Consider the following 15,423-nt stretch of genomic DNA (forward strand, 5'->3'; position numbering starts at 1 on the left):
ATATTAGGTTGTATAGTCTGGGAATTACAGAACAAATATATGAAGAAAACTATACTGTAGTGCATAGTCACGCTGCAGGAGAGAATAAATTGCATGTTATGTATAAAAAAAAACTTGAAATTTTCTTTTTATTTATTCATTTTCCTTAACTGATTTTTTATTTCTACCTGTTCCTACCCATGTTTTCTCCACTTGCTCACTAATCAGTGTCTACTGTCATTTATCTTCATTTACTTAAGTTGACTGAAAGATGGGACATTGCTCATCCTAATCTTTTTGGCAATCTCTGTTTGACATTGTTCATTATTGTTTGCCTCTCATTGTGTCGCCATTTCCAGCTGACATTGCTTATCTTTGCTTACCACGCGTTTATCTGGTGATTGTTGTCTAATATCATTAGTCTTGGCAATCATTCACTGACAGAGTTCACTTTTGGAGGGTCAACTGCCATAATTCAGTGCTAACATGAGCAGGAAAAAAAATCTTTCTTTCTGGTGTACTGGATAGAGTCCAAAAGAGGGCTACCAAGATGATGAAGGGGTTGGAGCGCCTCTCCTATGAGGAGAGGTTGAGAGCTTGGACTGTTCAATCTGGAGACAAGGAAGGGTGCAAAAAGAATGGGGCCAGGTTCTGGAGGTTTTAGGTATACTGTATACTTGCAGCTAACTCTGTATTTTATATATGTAGGTATATAAACAAGCAGACTTGGAAGAAAATAATGAATAGACTAGATTTCTTTTCAGATGTCAGCTTCCATTTCTTATCTACAGTTAAATATAATTCATATTGTTGATTAGTTCTGTAAGTAAGTTTGAACAATTGCTAGATTTTTTAGAAATTTTCAGACACCAAAGAATAGTTTTTAAAAGTAAAAAAAAGTTTTTTATTTTTTAACTAATTTGCATAGACAATATATCCAAATCTTTATCCAAATCTTTTTTTTTTTTTTTTTAACCAGTCTTTAATTTAATTTAATAGGGTTTGAAATTGAAATTGAAATTTGAAATTGAAATTGAAAATGAGAATACACATTTGCTTTCTAATGTAAAGTACTCTAATTTAATCAGGAGTATGCAATTATTTACGTTTGAACAGGTATGTAGCACAGTGATTTTAGAGAATGATTTTGAATTTATGAAAATAATGAAAAAGGACTCAATTTTCTACATATATATCCGTTCTAATATAGGCATCACATCTCTGAGTCACTCTGCCATTTCTATGAGAACTGAAGTCCCTAGTTGCTTTTGCTGCAAGCATACTGAATGATACAGAAATTAGCCTTGCATCTGCTGGTACAACAGTAGTTAAAACATATTTTAATTCCTGAAATAATTGGAGATCCCACTTTCATTCTCTGTATTTACTTATATATAGTGTATATCTCAATGTAGTAGATACATTCTAGTGTTACACAGGCCAGAAGTGTATCGAAGATGTAAATGGGGAGTGGGGAAGCACTTTTATGCAGTTGGAAATGTCAGAAAATGATCAATATGTTGAACAAAATTTCACAGAATATCTTTGGAGTCCATTAATCAGTAAGTTAGCCTTTTTGACAGATGCAGTCATACGAGATCCAGAAAACCAGTTGCATTGGTTGATATTTTATGTCCTTCACACTAGAAAGTGCACTAAAGGTTACTGAATAACAAATACCTCAGTGTCCACAAAACACAGTGTCAGGAACTCTGCACTTATCACAAAACTTATTCTTTTATAACCTTATCCACTTCTCCCCTCACTTTACAAACTTTTTTCTCTAGCAAAAATCAAGTTCATGGCTGTGAGTGGCTCAAGGTAGTCTAAGCTTCAGGAACAAGGTTGTCTGAATTTCCTGATCCTAAAAATCCTTAGAGGTAGGAATGTTGGGAGGGTACCTTTTAAGGAATTATGATAGCTACCTATTAATGATGCATGTCCAAGTGAATAGTCAAAGGAGTCTGTTTTCAAAAAGAAGCTAATTTTTTCCTCATCAGTTTCTCAAAACACAGCAAATTAGAAGAGTAACTCATCTGACACGTCAGCCATTTTGTTCACTTGGATCACCTAAGCAATTTATCCTCTTCATTTACTCTCCTCAGTGGTAAAAGTCAGGACAGTAAGACTTAGAAGTCACTAGGGAATCAGGTGGGGCTCCTACTGGTGTGAAGCTTCCTTCTTCGCGTTTAATGTTGGTGAAAATTTCAATGTCTTTCACTGCACTCCCAACAATATTTTATACTCTTTTCTTACTCTGTATTCATTGTGCACAGCTGTCACTACAGCTAAATGCTGTTGGCCCTGGATTACCTCAATGCTTTGATCCATCACTGAAGGTAAGCGCATAATAGCTTTGGTACTGTAAGTAATGATATTCACTGTTTCTCAAGGCAAGACAAAATGCAGCCTCATTCAGCAGAACAACAAAAGTGGGTCATTGTGCTAGTTTTGCTTTAATGTCACATTAGCTATTTCCCTTCACTAACACACTTCACATTTCTTTGTAATAAACATTCTTCAAGTGTGAACAGTGACAACTGTTGGAAAGAATTCTTTTCTTCGCTCATTTTTGTCAGAGTGAAAGTTGCTGATGTACAGATAAGACCATCTCCTGAAGACTATCGCCAGTTGTTTTTACACTAGTATGTAGTATGTTACTGAAGTGAGAAGAATGGTTTTGATAGTGAAAGCTTTGTTATTCTCCTATTATCTATAAAATAAGTATTTGATCCCATACCTTTTAGAGTCAGTGAGGGTTTTCTTGTTGCTTTGGTAGGCTTTGAAATACACACAGCTAAAGAAACCTTTAAATTATATTATGTTTAAATTAAGAAAATTTCAAATGTTAATTTTTCAAAAGCATATATGCTGTACTAGCAGACAAACAGTATTGGGACTATTTAAGGAAATTAAGGCAATCTTTCTCTGATGTTTTTATAAGGCCATTAATTCTTTATCTCTGTAATAATTCTCTATCTTCTAGTTCTTGCTGTTAACAAATTCTTGAATTCTTAATATTTATTTTATTTTATTTTAGTTTAGTTTAGTTTAGTTTAGTTTTTACTACTACAGAGTTTGCATGACTATGTAATATTGTTGCTATAGTGAACACATTGTCTGATATCAAGGGGCTGACAATCAGGAAGAGTTATGAAAATAAATGATGTACTGTTCATAGTATTCAATGAAACTCTTGTTACTAGAGAAACATGATGATGTGTTGAAATTTTGAAAATGAATGATTGTGAAATGAAATAATTCTGTCCTTTACTTTTAAACTAGAAACGGTTTTGTGTTATGTGTGTGTGTATACACAATATACATATACATATAAGCGCATAATATATATATCATGGAGAAAACTAGAATTTTTAACATTTCTTTTACAGTATTCTTAGATTCTTCACCAAACTATGTTCATGCTGTCACAATGCTCTAGTTAAACTGTAAAAGTGATAGTCTAATTAGCAGACGTCACTAGGCCACTTATGTCAATTGACATTAATTAGCTGAGGGAAGGCAGGAGAGACATATAAGCCTTTCAGCCCTCTGGGGGAATCAGCCAGCCATGGTCCATCTCTTATCTCCGCACAATAGAAAAAACAGAATGAAAAGGAGGAATTAGTTGTGGTACTTAGTTTCAAATACCTTGATTGAAATGTTCAAACTAACTATGGGTAGAACGTTGAATCCTAAGAGGACTTGTTCTTGTGCATAACAAGCTTGGAGGATAGAAAATAAAGAAGCTGTGCCTTAAAGGCTCACCTTGTGACAGGGAAGACAGGGTAGATCCCAAGATCTTCCAAGATCACAGGTCCTTGGAATGCTGGAGAGGGAAAATCTCATTTTCTTTCAACATTGCAACTTATGGTACCTTTCCATTAAATAATATGTGCAGTCTTTAAGAAGGGTTATAGTTACCTGTTTCGGTAAATGAATCTAATTCTAGTCTCAATTCTCATATGATTCAATACATGAAAGGAATCAGCATGTATGATCTTCCATTGATATTAGCCATTTATAAGAGGAAAACAGAGAATAAGACAGAAAATGTAATCTTCTTCCCTTCTTCCCTCAAAATAATATACCTGCAGAGGTAGTCTTTGAAGTTTGTATATTTCAGATGTTTCTGCATGGAATTCACTGTAATGTTACCTAGGGTATGTATGATTACAAATGTAAGTAGGCCTCATTCTCTTCCTGAGTTACTGATTATGTGTTATTTTTTTTAGTAAAGTAGAAATTATTAACCTCTGATGTTAACAGATCTTAGTCCTAATTTTGACTATGTGTACAGTAAAATTTTTTTCACTGTGTAATGTTAACTGATCAGTTCACATTAGTGCCTTGAAACAATCAATATCACACTGTGTTTAGAATTATCTTTTAAGGGACACAAAGTAGTCAGGTGGAAAAAAAATCTCAAGAGACCAGCATGAAACTAATAAGATTTGCTAATAGCTTTTGCTTTCGTAATTTGAAGAGAAACCAAAGAGTAGACTCTGAATACCCAGACCTGTAATTGGATATTGATCTAAACAAATATTCTCTTTCTAAGTACCTGTTAAAATCACTTATTGCTATTTGTTAGGACACATTATATTTATCTTTATTTCTGTAGAAGTGGTACTGCTGTTCTAAGTTATACAAAGATGCATTAGCAGTACGCTTTTAATAGACCTATTAGATTCACTTTGCTTTGATTTATTTATTCGGTATTTGAGCGTAGGTTGAGTATTCTATACGGCTGCAGAAAGAGGAGTATTGAAAGTAATGTAATTATCACCATTTATGCTGCTATTTATTTTGTTAATTTGCATGGAGCAATGGTTTATGAAGCATTTGTGTGGTATCTAGTTTTAAACCTGCCATACATGTATATGTAGCTTAATACAGTTTACCCTCCAGTTCCACTGAAAGATCCCATTTTCATAGGCATTTTCTGTTTTGCTTTTGCTTGCTTCCTTGTTTTTCATTGTTGTGGTGTTATAGCACAGCATTAGCCCAGAAGTTTTTTATCATTTCTTTTCCAGACAGACTCCTGTCAAGTTAAAATGATGTAGTCACACAGGCAGATCTGTGCAAAGAAACAGAAAGTACCAGTGACCCATTTTTTCCCTTTGCTGAGTTTCTGAACAATTAAAAAATAAAATAAAATAAAATAAAATAAAATAAAATAAAATAAAATAAAATAAAATAAAATAAAATAAAATAAAATAAAGAAGCAAAAAACACACTTAGAAATTTGGAGAATTACATAAATTGAATAAATTTAAATTTAATAAATTTAATTTAAAATAAAATGAATATAAATAAAACTTTTGTGGATACTTTTGCTCAGGAGAAAGTAAGACTTGAGAACTAAAGCACAAAGATCTAAGGCTACTTGAATTTTGAGGGTAGCATATATTTAGAATTTCATTTCTAAGTTCCTGGTTCCAGATCTTCATGGTACAGGTAAAATTCCTTTTAAGGATCTTTAATAGGCAGCTGAATTGACTATATTGGAAGCAAGTCAAGCATTCCAGATCCTTGACTCTTAACTGAGTCAGAGCCTTCCACACCACAGAACAGTCACAAGCACGCTGTAGATTGTTAACATGAGTGGTACTTTAAATCCACAGTGTGCAACAATTGTGCTAATAAAATGCATTACTTGGACTTCTAAATCCTCACTCTACAAATTCAATTAATTTCCATGGAATCCAATTTTGAAATACAAGAACTTTGCTCTTCTGCTGTCACTTTGTAAAGCTTCAGCATCTCACACAGTATTACAATGAATTTCGTATACAAACATGCCATCATGGCTTATAATGTGTGTTTGTAATTTCTAAAGCAAGCATGTAGCTTTTTTTTTGTTTGTTTGTTTAAAGACAAACTGGTAAATAAAAGTTTGAAAAACATGCATTGCCTTTAAGCATTTCAGTTTCTACCATCCTGTTTATCTCAGAAATTTTGGCAGTATTCCATCCTCCACTCATTTTATGTACAACAATTTTCTTGAAAATTTATTCATTTGAATGCATGTCTTCATCAGTTCCTACTTAGAAAAATAATTGTTTATTCTCTTACTTTACATCAATGAATTTATTTTATTTATCATATTATAACTCTGATTTTTCCATTTCAATCCATTGCTTATACAATTGTACAAAACACATGAAGCACAGTGCATTATTCACTTAAAAGATACCCATGGATTTAAAAACTTTGCTGAATCAAGACCTAAAATAGAGCACTTCAAACCCACTGTGTTTTAGATTATTTTATTAATAACCACATTTGTGTGTGTGTGTTATTTAGTTTTGTTTTGTTTTTCTAAAAAAACAGTAGAGTTTGGGGGAACACAGTAAAACTTTTCTGTAATTCAGGCAGTCTATGATCTTGTTATCAATGGACAACAAATATATGACATGCATAAAGGGGACTTATAGCCTTATACTCTGCTCATAATTCCATGATTGTATATGAACAGTTAACACACTAACACACACATTGTAGGAACAATAATATAGTATATATTAATCCATAAAGATATATAAATACGGACACAATGCAGTCTGAAATTCTTCAACTGCTCCATTAAGTTTTTTTGTGCAAAAGTTTTTTTTTCAATTTACACAACATCAGGATGAGAAGCAGAACTGGAATTCATCATAGCAAGATCCTTAAGCAATATATGTAATTAGATATTATATGTGATTAGGGGTTTGAATTGCTTACATGCAAGTGGCACAGACTTCTTTAAGGTTAGATGGGTGCTTTATACAACTCAGGAACTGGGAAATTCATTTTATCTCTGGCATTGTGGGAGTGCAACTACTTTTACAGCCTTTCATTTGATGAGTTATAGGAACACTGAAAGACCTTCATCTCATGGAGTTTCAGAGTTTCACTAACCTGTGTTAGAAGAACCAGTTTCCAAGTTTGTGAACAGACTAAATTACCTAAGTTGCTTGAAGAGGAAAAAGTTTTGACAGCAGAGCTCATCGACAACTCTTGGCAAGAAGGACTGTGCTATGATTCTAGAGAGAAAAAAACCAAACAAACAAACAAAAAAAAACCACCAACAACAACAGCAGCAAAAAGCATGGATTTTTTTTTTTAATTTATTTTTAGATACAGCATTTAGTAATGTTGTGTTTAAACGACAAAATTTGGCCAAATTAAGGTGTGCTGCATATTCAGATGTTCAGCATTAGTCTTGAGGGAGAAGGCTATAACTTCTATAAGACTATAACTTAAGGTGAATGAAAATTTATAGGTTGCTTCCACTTTTTGCCACTTTGCTAAGACTTGTTCAGATTTCAGAACATATTTCAGGTGTCCAGTAGTGCTGAGGTTACTGCTTAGATTTATACGTTGGGATACATTGATTAGCCTCTGTCTGTAGAGCTGTCTGGTGAATTGCCTGGTGTTTACTATCATACTGCTTATGATTTCTGAGAATATATATCTTTTTTATATATACACACATGTAGCTATTTTTCATACTGTTATTGAGTTTTGTCTCAGAAACAGAGCCTGCAAGAAAAAAGTTCATCTAAGAGATGAGCATAGTTAACATTAAAATTCCAATATTCTTGTACGTTTATACATACTACCAAGGATTAATGTTATTGATAAAATTTTCAAACAATAACCTTATCATCTTATCCTTAATTCCTTTGCATTAGCATTAATTATGATGATCTAATTCAGTGTTGCATGAAAGATCAAAGATATAAGCAGGTCAATGGGATTTCCACTGTAATTCAAAATTAATTAACACAAACATTAGTTTAAAGTCTTATTGTGTTTTGAAAATACTCTAAGCATATTGAGAAAATATTCTAGTGTTTGTGCTCACAAATGCGGAACATGTTTTATTAGAGCCTAAGCATGCTCATGGCAAGAACCTTCCTTCTGCCATTTTCAAAAGCTCATTGTGACAGCAAATAGACAAAATTTAAGGTAAGGCATAAAGACATACTAAAACTAGATAGTAGGGGCTAAATTATCATATTGTATAAATTACATAGATTCTTTAAAACCAGTGTAATCAGTGTAGATAGATTAATTTAAATATATCCAAGTAATTAGCCTTATTTTTCATTATTGAAGGGAAAATGATAAAGCTCTCAAATAAATAAGAACACAGTGAAGATGTCTGTCTTCTGTTTGGCAACACAGGGTCTGTCTTAATGACATAGTCATTGTGACTGTGCCTGTTTCACTTTCTTTTTACCTTTGGATAAGGCAATGAGAGCATAAAACAGCTGAAGTAAAATTGTGTTCTCCTTTTTGTAATGAAGATTGTGGCTGAGCTGCTTGATGACATTTAGAGAGTAATATAGTTTAAGGACACTGCTAGACCTGTGTTACCTTCTGCTCAGAAGAATAATATGATACTACATTTGCTTTTATTTGGAATATTTCTTGCCTCGTTACTTTCAGTATCAGAGTGGCCCACAGTACATGCTATAATGCCTGACAAGAATGAGGGTCTTCTGGGAATAATATCTGGTCATAATCCCAGATAGTGATATATGATTTATGATATTGATATAGTAATGATGTGCTGTAAGATGTAATTCGGCAGATAACAGAATGGTGTTCAGTATACAAATTATTGTGATTTCAGAGTGCAGGATATGATAAAGATCAGTGCATTGACATTGTCATTGATATTGTCTTTATGTTGGTTACCTGCAGTTTTGTGCTGTTTCATGTCCTGAAGCTTCAAGAAGTCAAGGATTGCAATAAAGGTGAAGGTATGTTAATAGAAACTGGGTTAGGCTGCATTTTAAAAATCTGTTCTTTAGGTTCCTTATTAGGGAGGAGTAGTACTTTAGGCAGAAGTACTTTAAAGGCAGATGTATCTTTCCTGGACATCTAAACAAAAGTTTGTGCCTGTAGGACTTTACACTTACACCCTTCTCTTAATGAGACCTTTGTTCTTTACTTTATGAAAATGTGTCAAGAATTGAGAAATTCTTTGTAAAACTACAATGAGATTAATAAAGACGAGATTAACATAAAAGCTCAACAGTTTTGTTTTGAATTGGTTGATTCAGAACTGGAAACCTTTTTATGTTAATTAAGATTAATTTAATTTTTGTTTTGTTTTAAGATTTTATTCCTATCCTCACCAAATGTATTTGCATTGTGCATTTTCATTTTTATAATAATAACAACAATAATAATTGCTATAAATAGAAAATCTGAGGTTTCAGAGCTTCCTCTAACTTAAAGTAGGGTGATATATTGCTAGTGTTGAAACCAGGACTGCAAGGAACTATCTACTGAATACTAGGGCAACTAATTGAAATGACATTATTAACCAGTGTACCACTGCATTATCATTTTCCTTCCAGGGCATTACTTTCTTAATCTAACTAGTACAACGTACGGGTACTCTGTTTTTACTTAGTTTTACTTACTTACTTTTACTCCTTAGACATGAGAAGCCATCCAGTTAATGGTTGTATGTGCAGTACTGTGTTCACATTTTGGAAAGAGCGTAGAGCACCCTAAAGAAAAGAATTATTATTAATATTCTTTTATGGTAACTGCAGTTTGACATCTGCACAGACTTTATGAGCAATAGCTGAATGTAATTAAGATAAGGAGCATTTATTACCATCCCACTCCTGTTTGTAAACAAGTAACTCATAGCTTCCAAATAACTTGTGCAGAAACTCAGACAGAACTAGTTAGGATAAGAAGAAATAACAGAACATTCATTTTGCAACAATAAATGAAGTAAGATTTCTCTATAAAATAAGATGAAGGAGTAGTCAAGGAATTTAACCTGAGAAATGGCACCTTTTAATTAACACATTTTTTTCTGTGGTCTAATTCTGCCACCTTTTGTTTAGCTGAATGCACCTTCGTTATGCAAGCATTTTTCTTTGGAACTGAGTTGTGTGATAATGCTCAGAGGAATCAATCTTCACTTCTGCTTTTACCTGTGCTTCTAGCAAGACACAGATTAGACTCAGATCTTTTTCACAGAGTTACATCTTTGCCAGCCACAGTACTAACGCAGGAATACATGCTCTACCATTTTAGAAGACTGACCCTTTTTTATTCAATTTCTTTCAATATTTTAAAAATAACTTTTTTTTTTTTTTTTTAATATATATATATATAAGAGAAATCATGATGAATAAAACTTACTAAGAGCTCTAGAAGTCAACAAGTTCTATTTTGATGTTAGAAGGGAGATTAAAGTAGAATATAAAAGAAGACATAAATACAAAATTTATTGAAATTTAACAGTACTTCAGAAGATCACACTTCACTGCAGAAGAGGATTTTTCACTCTCGACACAGGGCAATGCCTTGGAAATTCAAGAGCTAAACGGAGCATAGACTGGGGACATCTACTGTTCTCCTCACAGCTGCTGCCACATCATGGAGAATATTGCTAACACAATGGAAAACGAAATAAACTGCCCGTCTGTGCAATGTAGACTGTTTTGTATGCTCATGGTTGATTAGTTAGAGAAAATGGAGTTGTGCTAATGTTAGGGCACAGTTCTGGAACCCAGATTCAAGTCCTTCCTCTGGATGATTAAGGTAAGAGCTTTTACTGCTATTTCCCTATATTTCATTATTTCAGCCGTATTTCAGTGCTACTCCACAGCTGCAGTTTTCAGTTACCCAGCTTTGAGTTTTACCTCACCAGGGCAAGCTCACTGCTGAACTCATGATGTGAGGCTAAGTTCATCTCTGCAACTTTTGTTAGTTACATCCACAGCTTAGCAGAAATGTGCCAAGACTTTCTAGGAGGCTGACATGCTTCTTGAACTCAACTACAACTGACCGCTTTTTCCTATGTATTTCACCAAATTTATTTTAATGTCTTTCACTGTGTTCTTTCCCCAAAATGGCCTTGGTAGCTCTGGCCTTTTACTATTTGTAATACACTCAGTAAATTACCTTTAGCTTTGATGCAGGAAAAGAGTGGTTTGTATTTCAACAGTTCAGGGACGCTCAGCACCTTAATTTTTTTTTTTTTTTTTCTGGTTCTTTCCAAAAATTTTAAAAGAGTGTGGAGTGAGAGAGGGAATGCATGTTTGTTTCTATACTTACATAAAATAAAGAGTATATGAAAATGTTAACTGATTTTGCTTACCTTAAGATATCTATTTCAGCATCCATTTCTATTCTGCACATTTTTATTTCTGTTAAAAGATTTAGCTTTTAGTGATGAATGAAAGAAATACCTGAAGCCTAGTTACTCTGAGATGGAAATGTCATTTTGCCTTTGGTAGCTAGATGGATTGGTAAGAGGAAACATTTCGCAACATATCACAGAACCAGACAGTATCTAAAAGGTCATTTTGACTAAAAGTAGGAGTTAGAGAAATCTTGTGAAATCTTGAAGCCATGTCTGTCAACCATTATAACTTACTTATCTTACAGTGCAAAATTTGACTGGGTTGAGCCACAGATATGGAAAAAAAAGCACCTGCTATTTTTTGATCTCAAGGTCTTTCTCCCTGCTTTCACTTTGCATCAACCATTGCCATTGCTGCTTCTAAAAGACGTTATATTTTTTTACATTTCCCTCTTTTAAGTACAAAAGGTAGGACTGTGCTTCCTCAAATATAGCTTCCATCTAAATACTACTGCTGGGTTGCTGCTCTCCACTTCTAAATCCTCAATTTTAATTATAGTTTCAAATATGTTTCTTTATGTCTATATGTTGTGCTACTTGCTTTGGGAGATTAGATAAATATATATATTTATAAAATTAGAATAGCGTAATTTTCTTAAAGTCCATTTGGCAGGGTTGATCACAGTTTTTTTAAGATCCCAGTTAAAACTCTGTTGAGGTCACATTTACTATTATAAAAATCAAGCAACCAGCAAATGAAAAAAGAATTAGAACAAATTAGAATGAAAATGAATGTAATTGTTTGGAGGTGAAAAAACTTTCCAATCTAAAGGCACAGTGTCTCTAGGGCAAATCAGGTTAAAATAAGTCTTTTGCAGTTGACTTTTAATCATTTGGAACTTGTTCTTTGAATGGTCAAGAATCATTTTCTCTGGATTATATGATTAAAGAGATCAAAGGGTTCATTATTGCTCCAAGCAAATGCTAGGAAGTTCTATTATCCTGCATGCAAAGAGAACAGGTCTTCCAGTTATCTCCCACCATTTCAAGACTTACCCCAAAAGTGCCCTATGCACCTTAATTAGTCATGTATCAAAGTCATTTTTTCACTAGGAGTTAAAAAAGGGAAAAGGGGTGAACTTTGCTCTCAGCTATGCCAATGATGACTTAGTGAAATTAGAGGGGTTATTCAGCTCTAATTAGGGGCAGAATTAGGGTCATGAAGAACACAGAAGTTCTTGATGTTTGGGATTGTTTTGTCTCTGTTAATTTCCTGAAAATAAAAAACTGGCGTCTTACCTCTTCATTTTTTTAAGCCTCTCACTTGTGTTTCCTGACTTTGATTCAGTTCACTGTTTCAACTTGCAGCCATGCAAGGAAATTGGTGCTGCTCTTGTTAGATGCTGAGAATGAAATGGCCTCTCTTTGGCAACTGCAGCTCCAGATGGATCTTGTGCCATGTGAGCACTCATCTCAGCCTTGGGATCACTCCAGGGATGCACTTTTTCTCCCTCCAACTTCCGTCTGTAATCCCAAGTCCAGATCTACGACTGTCATGACTGAAATGGGGATTTTTCCCTTGCAGTTTTGTTTGCAACTGCCAAGTTTTTACTGTTCTTGCCCTTTCAGCTGGGATTATTTTAATCCTGTACAAAGCTTCTTAGAATTATGTTCTCCATGGTAATTCATCTTGGATCACAAAGGGTTATCTGGGAAAATAACCCAACCAAGTCTACTGTAATTTCAATTGACTTAGTAAATTCTTAATTATCATTTTACTTTGATTCTGACAGAATTTGTGGAACTGTCCTGTTTTTCTCCTTTCTGCTTCACTGTGAACAGCTATACTCTACTCTCATTTGTCTTGTCTAAGGCATTAATACTGGCAGCTACAGGCTTTAATGACTGCCTTTAAATTTAAAGTGCCTTCCAGGGCAATTTACTACCATAGCTGACTTTCCTCAAGAAAACAAAGCAGTAGGACTAACGGGGTTATCATATCACTTAAAAAATAAATGGAATTGCCTTGTTCAAACTGCCAGTACTTTTATTCTTAAAGGCACAGTCTCATAACACATGGATTTAATAAGACCTGGACAAAATGTTGGCCATTAGCCACTCCATAGACTCATGTGGTTGAGATAGCAGTTGGAATTTTTGGTTAAATGAGGAATGTGAAAAATTTAGGCAAAGGGTTTTCCCCTTCCTGTGGCTCAATATATGAAGCACCATGATACTTGCTGTGTTAAAGAGAAGGTTTTCTTATAGAACTGTCATGTCCAATGTATAGATAACATTCACTGTCCTGGATTATGAAGGTATTCTCATAAATGTTCAGTCAAATATTTCAATACAAAGTAACGCAAATGGGAAATAAAATCACAGAACACAATTCATTGTGGATTACATGCTGAAAAACAATATGAGTATAATTACTTGCATTTCACTTAATGAGTAAAGGAAGTCTGGAAAAATGATGGCACAAGAGAGTGCTTATTCTCTTTAAAAAAATACCCTTTTATATTCAGTATGTACAGCAACACTAAAGGATTCAGGATTCAGGATTACTTTTCCTTTCTGTAATAGACTGTGCTGCCTACCTAAATAATTTTCTTCTCTTATGTTAAAGGTACTGTGTCAGCTGTACCACAAACATTTCATTTCTTTACTTTCAGAGCAGTCACTATGTCTCTTAAGGAGTCCTTACAAATCTATTAACTAAGCTAATGTAAGTTGTGAGTGCACGCTTCCTCTTTTTAGTCACTCAGCAGTTCTGAAAAGTGAAACAATTCTGTGCTTATTTAAAAGAATAAGGTACTTGCATCTTATGACATTCATTTAAATAACTATATCATACTGTTAACTTTTTCAGAATACATTTAATCCAACTTGTACACAATCCAATAGAAACAAAAATCACTTTTTACTTAATTGAGCTTAATGTTTTATTGATTATAAAATTCTATTTTATTCATAACAACACTTTGGAGATATGAGAGAAATTTTCTGGTTTCTCAAAATAAGTTTTCCCTTTTTGTAAATTTTAGAAATACAAAAATTTACATGCTTTTTCAGAGACTCGGGATTCTCATGAGAATCCTTCTAAGTGCTTTTCCAAACTATACATAAATTTGAAACTTTATTTTTCCTAGCATAGATTTTAACACTTTAAGTAGCAGTGCAAAGATTGTGCATCTCTAATTTATCAAGGATTGAAATCCTTGATCCTTGCATGTTTCTGGAAAACAAGCATGTGGGTTCAGTGACATGTGGCAGAAAAAAAAATACTGTTCTCAAGGTCATCGTACAATATATATATGTATATATATAGAGGTATGTTTGGTTGCAGAGTTGTTTTTTTTTTTGTTTGTTTGTTTATTTTAAATAAGTAATGGAGGATAAAACAAAATGTGTGTGGCAGTAGGAGGCAGGATCTTTTTTAAATTCCTGTATATTTGCTTGAATATCATAAAGGTTACATATAGTGAGGCAACTGTAAGTTAACTTCTTGTGAAGACAGGATTTGAGTTCCACCTAATTTGCATCTCTAGAGATTTGACCAACATTTTTCTCCAAACTCTAAAGCATTCGATCTAAATAGAAGGGATTTATTTATTTATTTACATCTCATGAAGGACAATACAAGTATGTTTCTTTTCAGTGATTTAGTTACGGCAGCTGACTCTATATCTGAACCAACTTTTCTGTCATACAATGATGACGTTACCTACTTTTTTAAGAGCATGTTGATCATTCTTTTAGAAAGTATGTACTATCAAAAAAGTATTCATTTCAATTCATTTCAATGAATTAAGTGGAAAGATGCAGATAAAATTGACTTTACTAAATTTTTAAAATTTTACTTTTCCTTTTTTTTTGGTATGATTCAACTAAATTTGCCTTTCTTTTATCCTGCCAATGCAAAACCTGTTTAAATTGGTCCAAGGGAATAACTTTTTTTTTTTTTTTTTTTTTTTAACAAATCCCACCCACAATATTTATACTACAAAATCTTCCCTTGTAGCATAAATTCATCCCACTACAAATAATTTCCAAAGAGTTTATGCAAGGGATGTTAAATATGAAAAAGGCAAAGCTAAGAGAACACTGTAAGATGTCAATGGAAACATTGAAAAAGAAGACTGTCACAGTGTGTGCGATTAGAAGTTCAAACAAGAATCTACTTTGTTCATGGGAACATCAATCAAGATGCTGCAGCAGAGTCATTAGAGGAAAGTTTATCTGTGGTGCAGTTAAGAGCTTCTAAGACAGTTTTCTAATACAGGGTGTAACAAAGAGAACGTTTTGTAAATATATCCTAAGATTATGAA

General features: G+C 33.5%; 1 long non-coding RNA gene across 1 annotated transcript in view; it reads right to left on the reverse strand.

Annotated features, from left to right (window-relative positions):
• Window positions 1–954: 954 nt before the first annotated feature.
• LOC309881331 overlaps window positions 955–15,423 on the reverse strand; it is a 32,334-nt gene continuing 17,865 nt past the window's right edge. The window contains exons 2-4 of the long non-coding RNA XR_014318115.1: window positions 9,412–9,497; window positions 6,886–7,010; window positions 955–5,059 (exon numbers count right to left, since the gene is read on the reverse strand). This is a non-coding gene — a long non-coding RNA (uncharacterized lncRNA). The remainder of the gene's footprint in view (window positions 5,060–6,885; window positions 7,011–9,411; window positions 9,498–15,423) is intronic.

Source organism: Aythya marila, assembly GCF_965140915.1.
Source record: "Aythya marila genome assembly, chromosome: 9".
Lineage (NCBI taxonomy): Eukaryota > Metazoa > Chordata > Aves > Anseriformes > Anatidae > Aythya > Aythya marila.